This window comes from Haliotis asinina, chromosome 4 (genome assembly GCF_037392515.1).
Source record: "Haliotis asinina isolate JCU_RB_2024 chromosome 4, JCU_Hal_asi_v2, whole genome shotgun sequence".
Lineage (NCBI taxonomy): Eukaryota > Metazoa > Mollusca > Gastropoda > Lepetellida > Haliotidae > Haliotis > Haliotis asinina.
Window position 1 is genome coordinate 22029650 of NC_090283.1, and position 15101 is coordinate 22044750.

At 40.2% G+C, this 15101-nt stretch overlaps 1 pseudogene; it reads left to right on the plus strand.

Moving 5' to 3' along the window:
- Positions 1–472: 472 nt before the first annotated feature.
- Positions 473–14253, plus strand: LOC137280845 (putative serine protease F56F10.1; annotated as a pseudogene).
- The last annotated feature ends 848 nt before the right edge of the window (positions 14254–15101 follow it).

Here is a 15101-nt window from a genome sequence, read left to right on the forward strand (position 1 = left end):
TACGGATTTTTATACTGAACTATGTCGCCTTTATGCCAGACCAAAATACGTTGTGATAACTATGTATCCGTTCCGAAAACATATGATTGCTGTTCCTGTGATTGTTATTTACACTTGTTGGTATAAAAACCGTGTTTACTCTGATAGTTTTTCAAGACTAAGAATATCACTGTATATCAAGCTATGTAATGTGATGACTGATGTATGGCGTCAGAGGCAGTGGCTATATTGTGTACCTAGAGATGTAACATTTTAGTCTAGTAGAAGCACAGGTCTGCAGGAGTGACGCACAGAAATGACACAGAAATGACACAGAAAATGACACACCCACCGCTCTGCCATTTGACGTCAGCCACTACCAAACATTCTCCCACTACCAAACATTCTCCCACTACCAAACATTCTCCCATTCTGGTGAGAGCCCCGATATGATAATACACCACATGCTTCGCCATTCACCACAAATGTAAGCATGACTAGGAAAAATGTGAAGTTCAATGACGTCCATGGAAGAGAGTGGAACTCCCATCCTGAACGTCCTGGGTTGGAAACGCTCAAGGCATGTTCCGGAAAATATTGCCAAATAGAAATATATACAGTATGAAAAATACTCCTACATCCTGATATTAACAAGATCATCACTTAAATGAATCATCTCGTACTTGGATCAGGCGAGAAACCATTTTGGTGAACGGCCGTTTTTCAGATATGTGTAGGCCGCTTCATTTAGTTAGCACAGCCTGTGCCATCCTGGATGTTGTCAGAATAGGACACATTACACACAATGAACCAGGTTCGAACCTGTCCACCAAACGTTATTGAGACCAAAACGGAGGACAAGACTATATGGGCGAACAGCTTCTTTATTATATAGGGTGTGACATACGAAAAAACAAACAAACAAAGCCCAGTGATACTGAAGTCGGTTAAGGATTTGTTGGTACCATACAGTTTCTGTGTCCATCACACCTTCAAAGTTTTTCGTTGCTAATAGAATTAATCCTGCTCAAGTGGCTTTAATAACATGTGTGAACTTGTCGCACATTGTACAAGACTATGAAACATTATTCAGAGGTAAACAGCCGTACGGCCTTTCTGCCCATGAGATATGAGTGCTTATTCAACCCCTCCATTAATACAGTGTAGGAAGACCTACAACAATGTTTTTAACTTAACTAAGCAACGCCATGGGCAGATAAAAAGAAGATCTATTTAAATTTATTTCAACCAGCAAACAAAAATGCACCAATAATTTATTGCTATGAGAATTCTCATTGTATCAGTATCACAGGGGATACCAACAATTGTCAAGTTTTGTTTATGTATTGGAGCCTCCCTTTCCCCCAGCCAGCCTGTCTTCCTTCCAAGCCATGTCAGTGTTTTCCCCTCTCTTCCATTCATACAATTGAGGGAGACTGTTTCAGTGTTGTACCATGCACTGCTCATTGTCTTATGCTGCACTCAGTACCTTTCAAGCTCTATGCTCTATGTACACATTCGAGTCTGGACCATACGACTGAGAGATCAATAGCATGAACATACATCTTCACAGGAGGGCAAAGACGACAACTACGTGAGCGAGCCTGACCACTAGCTGGGGTACTAATGGGGTACTGTGTTTAAATAACAATAATAAAAAAACACATTAAAAACAAAATACTTTTACGAGGGATTCGAACGCCGTATGCAGTTTTCTTTTTCGTCCCACAGCATAACCTTTGCATGGTTGGGTATAAGGCAGATAACAACACTGTCTGTCCCTAAGTATAACATATGTCAGATTTGGGATTTCACTTTCTCAGTAAAGTACAAATTCTAGTACTTTTTTTGGTTGAGTCACATCCGGGATTCGATACTCTGAGGGTGCGGGTTCGAATCCCTGATGGGTCTCAAGCTGAAGTGGGGTGACGGTCGAAAGCCACATATGATCACTTATCATCTGGGGATCGAGAAGGACGATGGAAGGTTGGTATAAGATGAGATCATTAGGGATACGTTAACTGGTTATGGTATACCAGCCAGAGACTACTGAAAACTGGACAAGCGGAAAGGATCACTAGTTTAAGCGCCTTGAGCATGTACCAGTTGCGTGGATATCTGTGTTATATTGTGGTTATTTTGGTAGTAACAGGCCCGGAATATCTATATGTGGGGTGTGTACTCCTACAATCCACCTCAAAACAAGAATGGATGAATGGTCTTCAGCAATCCATGCTCGATTAGCAAACCTGAACAAACCTGGTGTCAAAAGAGATTTTCGGTGGTTCATTCATAATTATGATTTTCACAACTATTTTGGCCTCTACACCATACCGTGGATCATCAAAACACGACATTCCTTTGCGATCACGTTTTATATTTACCAAACTCCGAGATCTGGAGGATGACATAGGTGATCTTTGAACGGCCACCACCTTGGAAGAAGGGACATTATCTGAGTTGTGGTGTGTAGTCCTGACCTGTGCATAAAGCTCAGATCACAGATCAGTTGAAGTCAAGCAAGTGTATTTGTTCATAATTGCCTCTGTCTCACCTAGCACAAAATGGGTACCCGGTGGCATAAGTCATGTGACTATAAATATCGTAGGCAGCTTGGGTTATATGGGGTACCGATAGCAATAGATTGTAAATGTGTTATTTCTGTGAACTTTGTTACCGCTTTGGGCACACTTACAATATATATAAGAACCAATATTATTAGAATATGTTTTACAGACTGAAAATAGTACGCTGTTGAAAGGTCTCGGGTGATCTTGGCACCGTCAGGTTGTGAGGGTCATCATCAGCTCGGGGCCCTTGCCACCTCTACACTCATCCCACACAGCCAACGGAACTTCTCCAGGAAACGCTGCCTAGTCGAACCTACCAAGAACTTTCCGGAGTGTGTGAAGAGTCCCTTCAGACTTCTGCATTACCCTGATTGCCAGAAGGGCTGTGCTCCCAGTGGAGAACCAGGGTACTGCACCAAAGGCACCCAGAACAATGGGAGTCTGACAACAGTGTACGCGGGATGCATGCGAGGTCCGCACACTTTTGCATGCTTCTCCTGAATCACATTTGCTTTCAAGACGGACAGAAAATTCAATGATATGAATAAAACCGTTGGCTTTATGAAAAAGGACAAGATCAGGTTTATTTTCATTATTATTACTTCAGAGATATTTCATCAACGACAAGTTCTACAAGCCGGGTGGTCCTGCGTTCTTGTACATAGGACCAGAAGTGGCCCTGCCTGCCATATATGCAGAGAAAGGTGCCTGGTTGGAGTATGCCAAGACCCATAATACCATTGGGTTTGCAGTAGAGCATCGCTACTATGGAAAAAGTCGACCCACAACGTTCGTCATTTTAAAAAAATTCTTTAAATTAAAATGTAAATTTTCTTTAATTTCTGGATATTGGGATTTCGTCTTGAGTATTTATTCGATGTCTATAATCTTACAAAGGGTTGACAGTTTAGATTTTACGCGGTAAGAACAAACAGATTTTGATAACATTAACATACCAAAATAAAATGAAATTCATTTTCATTCAGTAAAGTTATCTTTCCAACAAAACAGAATCTATTTCATCTGGGCTGATTAAGATATCCACCGGTTTCAGTTTGTAGGTGGTGTGAAGAACATCTAAATATAGCGAGGACTGATTGGAAATTTGAAATGCATAATTATTTTATGTAAAATTCAACATCAAATGATATTTTTAAACAAAAATAAAGTTATACTAGCACGAATGACCAAAAATGATATTGAAGTATATATTGTTTTCAATGTTACAAAATCAGGGATGTGAGTACGGCCAACCTACGATACCAGTCCGTTGAACAAGCGTTAGAGGATCTGGCCAGTTTCATGGTAGCATGCAACAAAGAGCACAATTTAAAAGACGTCAAATGGATCACATTTGGAGGATCATATGGAGGTATGCATATTGTATCTACAGCTATAATGACATAACAGGGTCCTCTTATTCTTGTCTGTTTTGACAGTGGTTGGTAAAATTTGAACTCAATTGTAAACCGAGGGGTCGGGATGAAAATACAGTTCGTTTCATCCATCAATTATGTTGAATCTTGTTATAAGCTTTTAAGCTCGTTACAAACAAGCTTGATGTTCGTGAGAGAACATGACGAATTCAGACATGATCATAGCATACCACCACACACACAAAAAATCAACAAAAACTACATGTTTCTTCACAACCAAGCAAAATCATTCACAAAATATCCAACACTTGATATCTACGAACAGCCCGTACGTGTCGTAAGAGACAGCCAACAGGAAGGACATTCGTGACGCACTCGTGTTATTTTGGGACAGTCCGAATACCCACTTGTGCCCTTCTGCAGGGATTTCATAATAGCGTAGGAACATCAGAACTTCCTTAAACAAGAACGATAACTCTTTTCCTATTTGATTCCGATGGTACTTAACATCACCGAGGCACTCGCACATTTTCTTGTTCTTGTGAATAACATTAATTTTTTTTTTTTCTTCTTAAACGAACTAAGACCTCTTCAAAACAGAAGGAAAAAAACATGATCGTAATTACAATCAGCTCTTCCTCTTACATTTCCAAATGTATATTTCTAAGCAGGGTTAAAGAACCACAAATTACAACTGATTTATTGAATATCTGAAAATTGACTGAAATATTTTTCTCAAATTAAACATTCGTGCAACCTTGATGCCATTCCCCTGGTGGAATTTTTAATGTATTCGCTGAACCAAATATATGTGACCACAAAAATGTGAGACTAAAATATAATCCCAAAGTTGAAGAATAAAGTTGATTAGTTACATGTAGACATAATATTATTGTTTTTGATGTATAGGTACTGTTTTTAACAATGTTGGAAGCTCTCGTACAATCTCCAAAACAAGCCGGCAAGATACACTCCGTAATACACTCATTTGGACCTTCGAGAGCCGATATCACAACCGTCAGTCTCATGATTCTTATAAGAAAAACCTTCACATTTCACAGCACAATTCTGTCAGCTCTGTGTCATACATGTTCATGGTTCGTTGTACAATAATATAATGTCATAAACGATTTAAGTAGTCGGGATTATTTTTATCAAAGCAACGCCCCACTACGCGCGGTCTGACTGGTTTGTCGTCTTTTAGCACATAACAAACATCGAGACGGTGAAAAGTTTTCAATGATGTTACGGAGAGGGGCGAGTGGTGACGAATGATTTCTTAACATAGCAAGCATCTAGAGGTGGGGGGCAAGTCTTCATGTTGGTCAGGGAAATGGGTACTGATTTAACATGGATGGTGCCCCTCCCTACTTAGAAATATTTATCGATGACTGCCAATAGCCTTACTGAAATGTGTAATTTAAACATGTATCCTAACATTTAGCGGATAAAGCCACTATTGTGAGCTAGTGACTTAAATTTAAGGTCACCTGGGCAATATTTCAGCCACACAGTGAGGAGAAAAGTTGTGCAATATACTCAAGCCGTTAAATATCCGGTCCTCGAAGATGGTGTCTAAAAGTAGAATGTAGTTCTAAAGCTATTATAATTATGAACATAATACAACATAAAAATAAAAACAAACAAACAAACAAAAACAGAAACAGAATAAAGGACGCCAACAAATGAACTTTGATCACCATACTAGGAAGCGCGGGGACTTACAGTGTCCTTTGGTACCCGCATGCATGGGACCTAGCTGGCTTTACGCCATCCCTTCAGCAGGAAATTTAAACCATAACTGAAAATCACAAAAATGCTACGTGTGAAAATCTGGTAATTTAAATGTACTTCGAAAGAATTAGGACTCACGTTCTCTCTCAGGGACAATGTGTTTCGATACAGCTGCACTATATCTTGAAGTGTGTAGCATTGTAACTTTAGATTAGACAGTGCCCATTTGGAGTATCAAGTATAAGTCGAAATGATAAATGTCTGATTTGTTGAAGGGCTACTGTCAACATGGATGAGGCTGAAGTTCCCCCACCTTGTTGCGGGAGCAGTCGCCCACAGTGCACCCCTCGCTGTGCCAACGATTGCTCAAGGTGAGTTCAAGTTACCCGCAACGGTAGTCGTGTTAGACCAGCATATTTCCTGTTTTTTTAATATGTCCGAGTGGGATCCTGAGACTGGACCGATTCCATGTTGTCACGAAGACGTGTAGCACAGCTATTTAGGTTCAGTACTGAACCTGGTCTTGTTATATGCCAAAGCGTACGCTAAACGTGCTTGACGTAACGTGGAACCAATAGCTAAACGTACCTGACGTAACGTATAAACAACGGTTGGACGTGAGGAAGGAGAGGACACTGTGCACCCCAAAACGGGTACGTCCCGGTCTTGCCCCAGTTGGTCTCTAATTCAAGATGGTAATACACCAACAAATAATTTGTTGCAGTGCCACATTGGGTCAGTTCCGTTTCCACGTTAATGTTATTCGAGACTGGATAACAGTTTCTTGTGAATGTGTGCCTGGCATTATGTGTCGGAGATCTGACTGACATATTTCTGTTTGGCTGTAAGGAAGAGCGATTTGTTGATCTGTTGTTTAACGCCACACTCAGCAATATGCCAACTATAAGGCGGCGACTCTGTGTATAAGAGTCTGGACAAGACAATCCCGTGATGAAAAGGATGAGCATCGATCTGCACAATTTGGATACGAGGAGATGAGTTAACAAATCCAGCACTGGACAATAGCTCAACTTTCAAAGCCCATGCTGCAGTTTTGTGTATTGAATCCAATTTTCTCTGACCAATTAGGACTGATGCAGTTTGTTTGATTGTTGTTAGTTTCACGCCGCTCTCAGCTCTAAATAATCGAGTGAATTTGAAGTAACTTCATTAACTTTAATTCATTAATTGAGTTACTATGACATTTAACAAGCTAGTGGGGGTGACCACCTGGTCTTCTAAGTCGCCCCTTGCGACGAGGATGAGCTGCTGAAGACCAATTCTAAATCTGGATCTTCAAGGGCCAAGAGTGGTTTGTAGTGAGTGAGTGAGTGAGTGAGTTTAGATTTAACGTCAAATGGGAAGTATTTCAGCCATATTGTGACGAGATCATGTAATTGCGTTACATAATAATTTAGGGTACATTATAAAAACCTGACATCCACGGACATGAAACCGGCTAGAGTATCGCAATATCAAGAAATAAAACCAGCATATATCTCTAAAATAAGACATCACATTAGGACAATACAAGATCATGGGTGGTTGTAAATATCATGAAACTGAACAGGTAAACGATCAAAAGAACAACAGAGGAAGTACAAACGATAGTTTCAGTTCCAAATGGCGACAAATTGTCCAGTCTTACATGAAACTATTGCCCAATGGCACATGAAAGTATTGCCCAGTTTCACACGAAATTGTTGCCCAATGACACGTGAAACTATTGTCCAATCTCACATGAAACTATTGCCCACTGGCACATGGAACTATTGTTCAATCGCACATGAAACTATTGTTGATATAAAATGATATCAGGCATCACGATTCGTCTGACATTTTCCCTTTCAGGTGAACTCAGGTCTCGACCAAGAAATTACATGTACATGTTCCATAAAACAATTCCTTTGCTTTATTCCAGAATATTTAGTAGGGGTCGGAGAAGACATGCGCATTGTGCCAGGATGCTACGACACTGTGTCTGCAGCTTTTGATAAAGTTAGGGAAATTCTGAAAACGGATTCTGGAGTGAAGACTCTGCAGAATCTATTCAGGTGAGGGTAATTCGAGAACTGATTTTTAGAAACAGCTTTCCGCGAGTGAGACCATTGCCATTGCGACAGCGGCATTATCATTCTGACGTCATAACTGTGAACTTTATGACGTCAGACGTCTAGCGGAATTACTTTAGTGTAATATTGCCTTAAAAATATTACTCTTAGGAAATAAACTTACTGTCATGGAAAATCAGAGGTATATTATACGTTCTTCAATGGTCACGATGGGACCCGGACTTGAAGTACCCTCGATGTTAACAAACGTGTCATTGATGTTAACAAACATCGAGGGTATATCACACCGTGGACCCCGAGGGACTAGTGAACAACGTATTTATCTTACCGAACACACCTCAGTTTCGTTAATTTTGAACTGTTTGAAGCACGGGTATCAGAACGTGCACTTTAGTGTGAATCAAACGATTCGAATCTTGCATTCCTTTTCTCCTCTGGGTATTGTCTTAGTAAAGTCCCCGCGATGTAATTCCTTTTCTTAATACTCAGACGAATTACATTTGAACGTTTTTGTCAAAATTTATTTATTGGAAAGAGTGTCAAATGTTTTCGTAGCCATCGCTAGATTCTGTGGAGAACACAAGAAAATTTAGATTTAGAGATTTCTCCCTTCCTTCGATTTCCATTGTCAAAACATCGGTAATTTCCATGTATCATGCGACATTTAATGTTATTCGAGATAAAAAGAGCAACTACCACGAAGTACCGAATGAGTTGCTATTGGCAGCGGGGTGTTTTGCAATGCACCTCGCCTGTACACGGGGTACATTGAAAATAATAGGAGAGCGCTCAGTCAGACAGCAACATTTATGTGTGAGTTAAGATAAACTTTGTTGGGAAATCAGACGTATGTTATAAGTTGTTCATGGTCACGAGGGCTGCATGGGTTGATGTGTCTTCGATGTTTGTTTATGTTGCATGCTAAACAAATATCGAGGTACATCAACTCGTGGGCCCCGGGGGACCAATGAACAACATATTTATCTTACCGAACACACCAATGTTGATTTTGAATTGTTTTGAAGCCTGTGTATCGGGTGGTACACTTCAGCCAACCCGTGTGAATCAAACGATTTAAAGGGGCACTGATGCGGAGCAGTTTCCGTCGACTGGTGTTTTCGCATGTTATTGTTTTTCTCCCGTGAGTACCCCTTTAAATCTAGCAGCTTATTCCGCAGGTATTGTCTAAGTAAAGTCGCCGCGGTGTAATTCCCCTTCACATGGACTACATTTGAACGTTTTGTCCAAATTTATATTTATTGGAATGCGAGGCAAAGCAGCGGGGTAGCCTAGTGGTTACAGTGTTCGCTCGTCGCGCCAAACCCCGGTTCGATTCCCCACATTAGTACAAAGTGCGAAGATCATTTCTGGTACGCCCCGCCGTGGTATTTCTTGAATATGGTAAACGCGGCTTACAAGTAAACTCACTCACCCACTGGAAAGGAGACTGAGGAACTACGATTGTAAAGTAATGAGTGAATAAGTGAGTGAGTAGGGTTTTACGTCGCTAATGTAACATTCCAGCAATACCATGGCGGTGAACACCAGAAACGTGCTTCACTTTGTGTACCCATATGGCGGAACGAACTCAGACTTTCGGTTTGACGAGCAAACGCTTTAACAACAGGGCTACCTCACTGAATAATAGGAACAGTTATGATGACATCGTAGTGTTTTCCCTTCTCTGTTTAGGGTTTGTAATTTTGACCAGACAAACCGGCTGGATGTTGAAAATCTGATGATGGATCTAGTCACTCTAATCGTGTCAACAATACAGTTCAATAACATCCACCCAGGCACACTGGTATGTTCACATGCTGACAGAGTGGAGTCAGATATTTTTTTTTATTTTGTTTTATTCATTTCCATGGTTGCTTACTTTCTTACATAGTTACAGGCATTCCAGCAATATTCCAGCAATATTCCAGCAATATCACAGAGGGCGACACTGGAGTCTGATATTGGCTTTTTCTCTACATACATTCAAATTCAAGCAATGGATATGCATATCGTTCGACTGAGGTTACAAATGAATGTCTTTGTGCTATTTTTCACGTACTTTGAAGTGTGCTAGATCCTGATGCTTTTAGTTAAATAAAATAGCGTATGCGCACATAAGCGTTTGTGAGTGTGTATGTGCATGCTATTTGTGTTTGTGGCTGCATTGAGTCTATTCCGTTAGTCCAAAGACACACCCTGCCGTGGTGCGTGTACGTGATTTGACGGTAATGCTTTTGTGCTGGCCAATGCGAGTTTCTAATGCACATCTCGATGTATGTGTTGGTGTGTGCCGCTGAGAGGCTCGAGGTTGCTCAAGGATGTTGTGCACTCCATGCTTAATGTTCCTCGGTGGGGTAGCCTAGTGTTTACAGCGTTCGCTCGTCACGTCGAAGATTCAGGTTTGTTTTCCCACCTGGGTACAATGCCTGAAGGCCATTTATGGTGTATCCCACCGTGATATTGCGGGAATATTGCAAAAAGCAGCGTAAAATCAAACTAACCCGATCACCCATGTTTAATTTGGTCCTGTGTATATTCTGTAGATGCTTATTCCAAATCAAACGATATCCTCAATGTGCAACGTGCTGGCCGACAAGACCACAGGACCTCCTCTACAACGCCTTGCTGAGTATGCCCGTATCTACAACCAGAACTATACAGTACAGAAAGATCATTGCCGCAACACAACATTCGCCTCCCTCGTCAGCACAGGAAGCGTCATCAACTACGAGAACAATGATGGATTTTCAAGTGCGGTTACTCTTCTGTAACATGTATTATATTGGAAATGTCATTCCTCAGTAAATTTGATATTTCGAGGCCTGTTAAGGCACCCTAGAAATTGGAACCGAGTCTAGTCTAGTACCACAGTCTAGTCTATCCTTAAATGAAAAGGTGTAATACCACATATAACATGTGTTAACTAAAGCTGACCACTTTCACAAAAGCGCTATCTATTCATACAGAGATTTTTGCATTAAGTATAAGTTTTTTCAGTTCACTCCCAAAACTGCAAACCACTACAATAAGTAACTGGGTTTACCAACTTGGCACTTTACCAACTTGTTTGTTTACCAACACTTTTTTCCCTAAAGGATCGTGATAGGAAAAGTTCAATTCATTTGTTTCCTGTTGTGTATATATTTTCATTCAAATATCTCTATCAGTATCTTGTCTGTCTTTGGTTTGCATAATGTAAGGACAGGACATAAAGTTAAGGAGACAAATACACACAACGAGGTCCTCGTCCTTAATGTTGTCGATGTTTCCCGCTTGCGAGTGAGTGAACATTTGAAGTCACATCGGCATTGTGCAGCTGTTTCGTGACTAAGAAAGTTGTAAATTAGTTGCTAATTACCAGATTAGTAGAAATAGAAATAAAAGTTGAAATGCTGAAACAACTGAAATACATCACTTTGAATTTGAAATTCCAGTTCGTCAGTGGAGATATCAACAATGCACCCAAATTGGGGTGTTCGTGGCGACAACGTCAGATAGGCAGCCTCTTGGGAACGCAGTAAGTGAAGAGTGAGTACACATCCTAAATTTCATTTAAAAACAAACCAACATTCACCTTATATTCGTAACAGACAACCTGTCGTAAATAGGTATTGTTTTTCACGGTCGATCCTAGAACACTATATAAACAGAAATGCTAACTAGCATGGTTCTTAGCGGGATTTCAGTCATGATTTGTCAGAATATATGTAAGACAACGTAATGAGTAGTGAGTCTAGTTTTACGCCGCTTTTAGCAATATTCCAGCAATATCACGGCGGACAACAGTTATGGGCATCACAAATTTTACCCATCTGCGGATCAAACCCGGTTCTTCAGCGTGACGAGCGAACGCTTAACCAGAAGGCTACCTGACCGCCCCAGTACGTCATTATCATGGAACCCTTTCTTTATATAGTGGACTCCTAAGACAGCTTTGTATTAGGGATCCAGGAGTGAACTTGTTGGTATTTCAACCAAAGCTCTCCTAATCATGGCAAAACTGGTCATCTTGAAAATGTTCTTTACTATGACAAAATGATCGATGGCTAGCTTTTATATGGATTTTCTGTAAACGAGGACGATTCATGGTATGGGTATAGGACCGATGTCTGATACGACATCGCCGCATTACAACGTCATCTTGACGAATAGTCCAGTGAATGGATTCTGTTCTGTGTTTGGTTCAAATGAATCGTTTAAATGCATTGATACAGAAAAGGTGTAATGATGAATTATGTACTTGATTTGTATTTTTACAGTTACTACTACAAAATATGTGAAGGTATGTTTGGTCCGGCGTTGAATCAGTCCTTGGTGAAACGTGGGCATGGCGACATCATCATGAACTACGGCGGCCTTGACATTCGGGTAACCAACGTCATCTACACGCAAGGAACAGATGATCCATGGATCAAGTATGGTTTCACCAGAAATCCTAACCCCAGGGCATACGCCGTAGTTGTCAAAGGTATGTCAGTGAGTTCAAATAATTATTTATGGTCACATAAGCATGTGATCACCACGTCGAAGAATCGAATTATTGTGTGAAACCCTTTGTCCCCATGTCTAGTTTTTATTTTGAATGATTTCATGACATATGAATACCATCTTCAACCTACTTATTTAGCTACAAGTGAGTAACAATCTAAAGTGAATCGGCAATATTTCAGCCATATCGTGACTAAAACTACTTTTATATCCACAATGCAGACACGTAATATATCATGAAACCATGTCAAAGTGTTTTGATGTAATTTCCTGCCTGTGTAACATATGAAAATACTGTGATCATTAATGGATTTAAATTACAAACGACTGTCGACGAAGGACAGTGAAACAACTGGATTATCACCGATAGAAACGCAAAGCCAGTTATGAAATCTAAAACGTTTTAATTTTAATTTTAATTGATTTAATTTTAATGATAGAAGACAGCACAGCATATAAGCAGGCTATCAACTGAAGGTAGATCACCATACTAGGACCATGGAGTCTTACAGTGACTTTGCTACTTGTTGGATTTACACCATCCATTCAGATCTTAGTAATTTTGACACCCTAGCTATAAATTAAAATAACACATATACTGCAGTTTAAAAATAATAGTATGTTTAAGTTTTCTTGAATTGTTTTGGGACTTACATATCTGTCAAAAACTAAAGATACATTATTGAAACCTGTCTGCAAAGGACAGTAAAACCAACTACAGAACTGTAAAACATCTGAGATATAAATGTTAAAATAGTAATTAAATATCAAACATAACAGCTATAGATAAACAAATCGATATAAAAACAGAACATTCCAACCCAACGCCGTTCCGTGGGCGCTCGCCTCTTGAGGAGCTCTCTATGGTAAATATTCCCAACAGGAATCCTGCTTAGAATTTGTATCGATAACAGATGGGAATTTTTGTGTACTGTACAGAAACGACTGCACCAGAACACGCTGGATAGATGGCATCTGTGTGCGTGCTCCAGTCAATTATTTCTAAGCCACAATTGGTTTACATACAAGTATGTACTTCAATCGGCTGCGATTCGTGTGCATTCGTCATTCACGACTGACGACCTTGACCTTGATCTACCAAGCGATGCAAAAACAGCAGGTTGGCTGGAGCAAACACAAACATAAACATTTCTTGCACACATATATTTATTTATTTAAGAGTATACAATCAAGATATTTTAACTTGCCATGTTCACAGCAAATAGTGGGTGGGTGAGTATAGGTATAACGACGTTTATGGCAGTATTTGAACAGTATGTACGGCGAGGGACGCCAAAAATGACCTTCACACATTTCGGAAGTCGAACCCAAATCTTTGGGGTGACAAGCGAATAATTTCACCCAGATGCCTTGCATCCTAGAACCAGTCACTGGGATGCAATTGCAACGATGCTAGCTGAACCTGTGACTGAGTGCAAGCATTTTGAAAGCTCTAAAACTCTGCTCAGTGATCCATCTGAAGTGGTTACGCTGTTGAGTTGCAATGAATTAACATATTGGATGGCAAATGGAAACAGTAAGCAAGAGACGATCAGTCTCTGTCGTCCGCCAAAATGGTTAAAAGTCAACTTGATAAAATGGCGCGAATGCTTCAATGTTAATGTTGAGTTTGCGAAAAGAAAATCGTTCAATTTATTTTGAGAAGTTTTATCGGAATTGTTGTACATTGATAGCGCTGGTTCCACCCGAAATGGCAAATATGAATACGTATGGGCTATCACCATCAGTGACCCCCTCCCCCTACCGCTAACTGTTTAGCTTATATTTTTTTATACAAAGTTGCGTCCACTCAACCCAACACTCCACCCAACCCCTAAAATCACCATCAACCCCCTACCAACTCTACTAGCCATAAATTACGAACGGCCCCTTATTATGTTGCAGGCGTCGGTCACGTCAGCAATATTACCATCCTCCACTTCAGACAGTGTTGACTTGAAAAATGCTCGTCTGGAAATCCAGCGCCTCATTGGTCAGTTTATATCATCACGTGATCCAGCCATTGTGGGATGAAGAGCTGTTCACTGTGACATGAAGATACCGCCGATGGCAATTCAATACTTAATCGTACAAATCAGTGAGTGAGTTAAGTTTTACGCCGCATCAACATTATTCCATCTATGTGGCGATGGCCTATATTATCGAGTCTGCATCAGACAATCCAGTGATCAACAGCATGCGCATCGATATGCAAATGAAACGACCAATAGACACGAAATTCTTCAATAAAAGTAAGTGTTTAAACAAAACTTATGTACACAATGTTATAGTGTATGACACTTATCTGTTGAACAGTGCCTTTTTCGTGGGGGAATGCACACAGGCATTAAATGCACTCGTGACCTTTATCACAATCCTTACTGGACAATCAAGATAGCACACTCCTTACTGGACAATCAAGACAGCACACTCCTTACCAGCCAATCAAGATAACAATCCTTACTGGACAATCAAGATAGCATACTCCTTACTGGACAATCAAGACAGCACACTCCTTACCAGCCAATCAACATAACAATCCTTACTGGAAAGTCATGATAACATACTCCTTACTGGACACTCAAGATAGTGTTATCCTTACTGGACATTGAAGATAATGTAATCATTACTGGACAATCAAGGTAACACAATCCTTACTGGACAATAAAGGTATCATAAGTTATACTAGACAAGTAATATAACACAATCCTTACTCGAAAAACAAGATAACTTAATCCTTACTAGACTATCAAGACAACACAATCTCTGTTTTACAAGCAGTGTAATACAATCCTTCCTGGACAATCTAGACAACATAATCCCCACTTGACAATCAAAATAAAACAATCCTTCCTGGACACTCAAGACAACATAATCCCCAC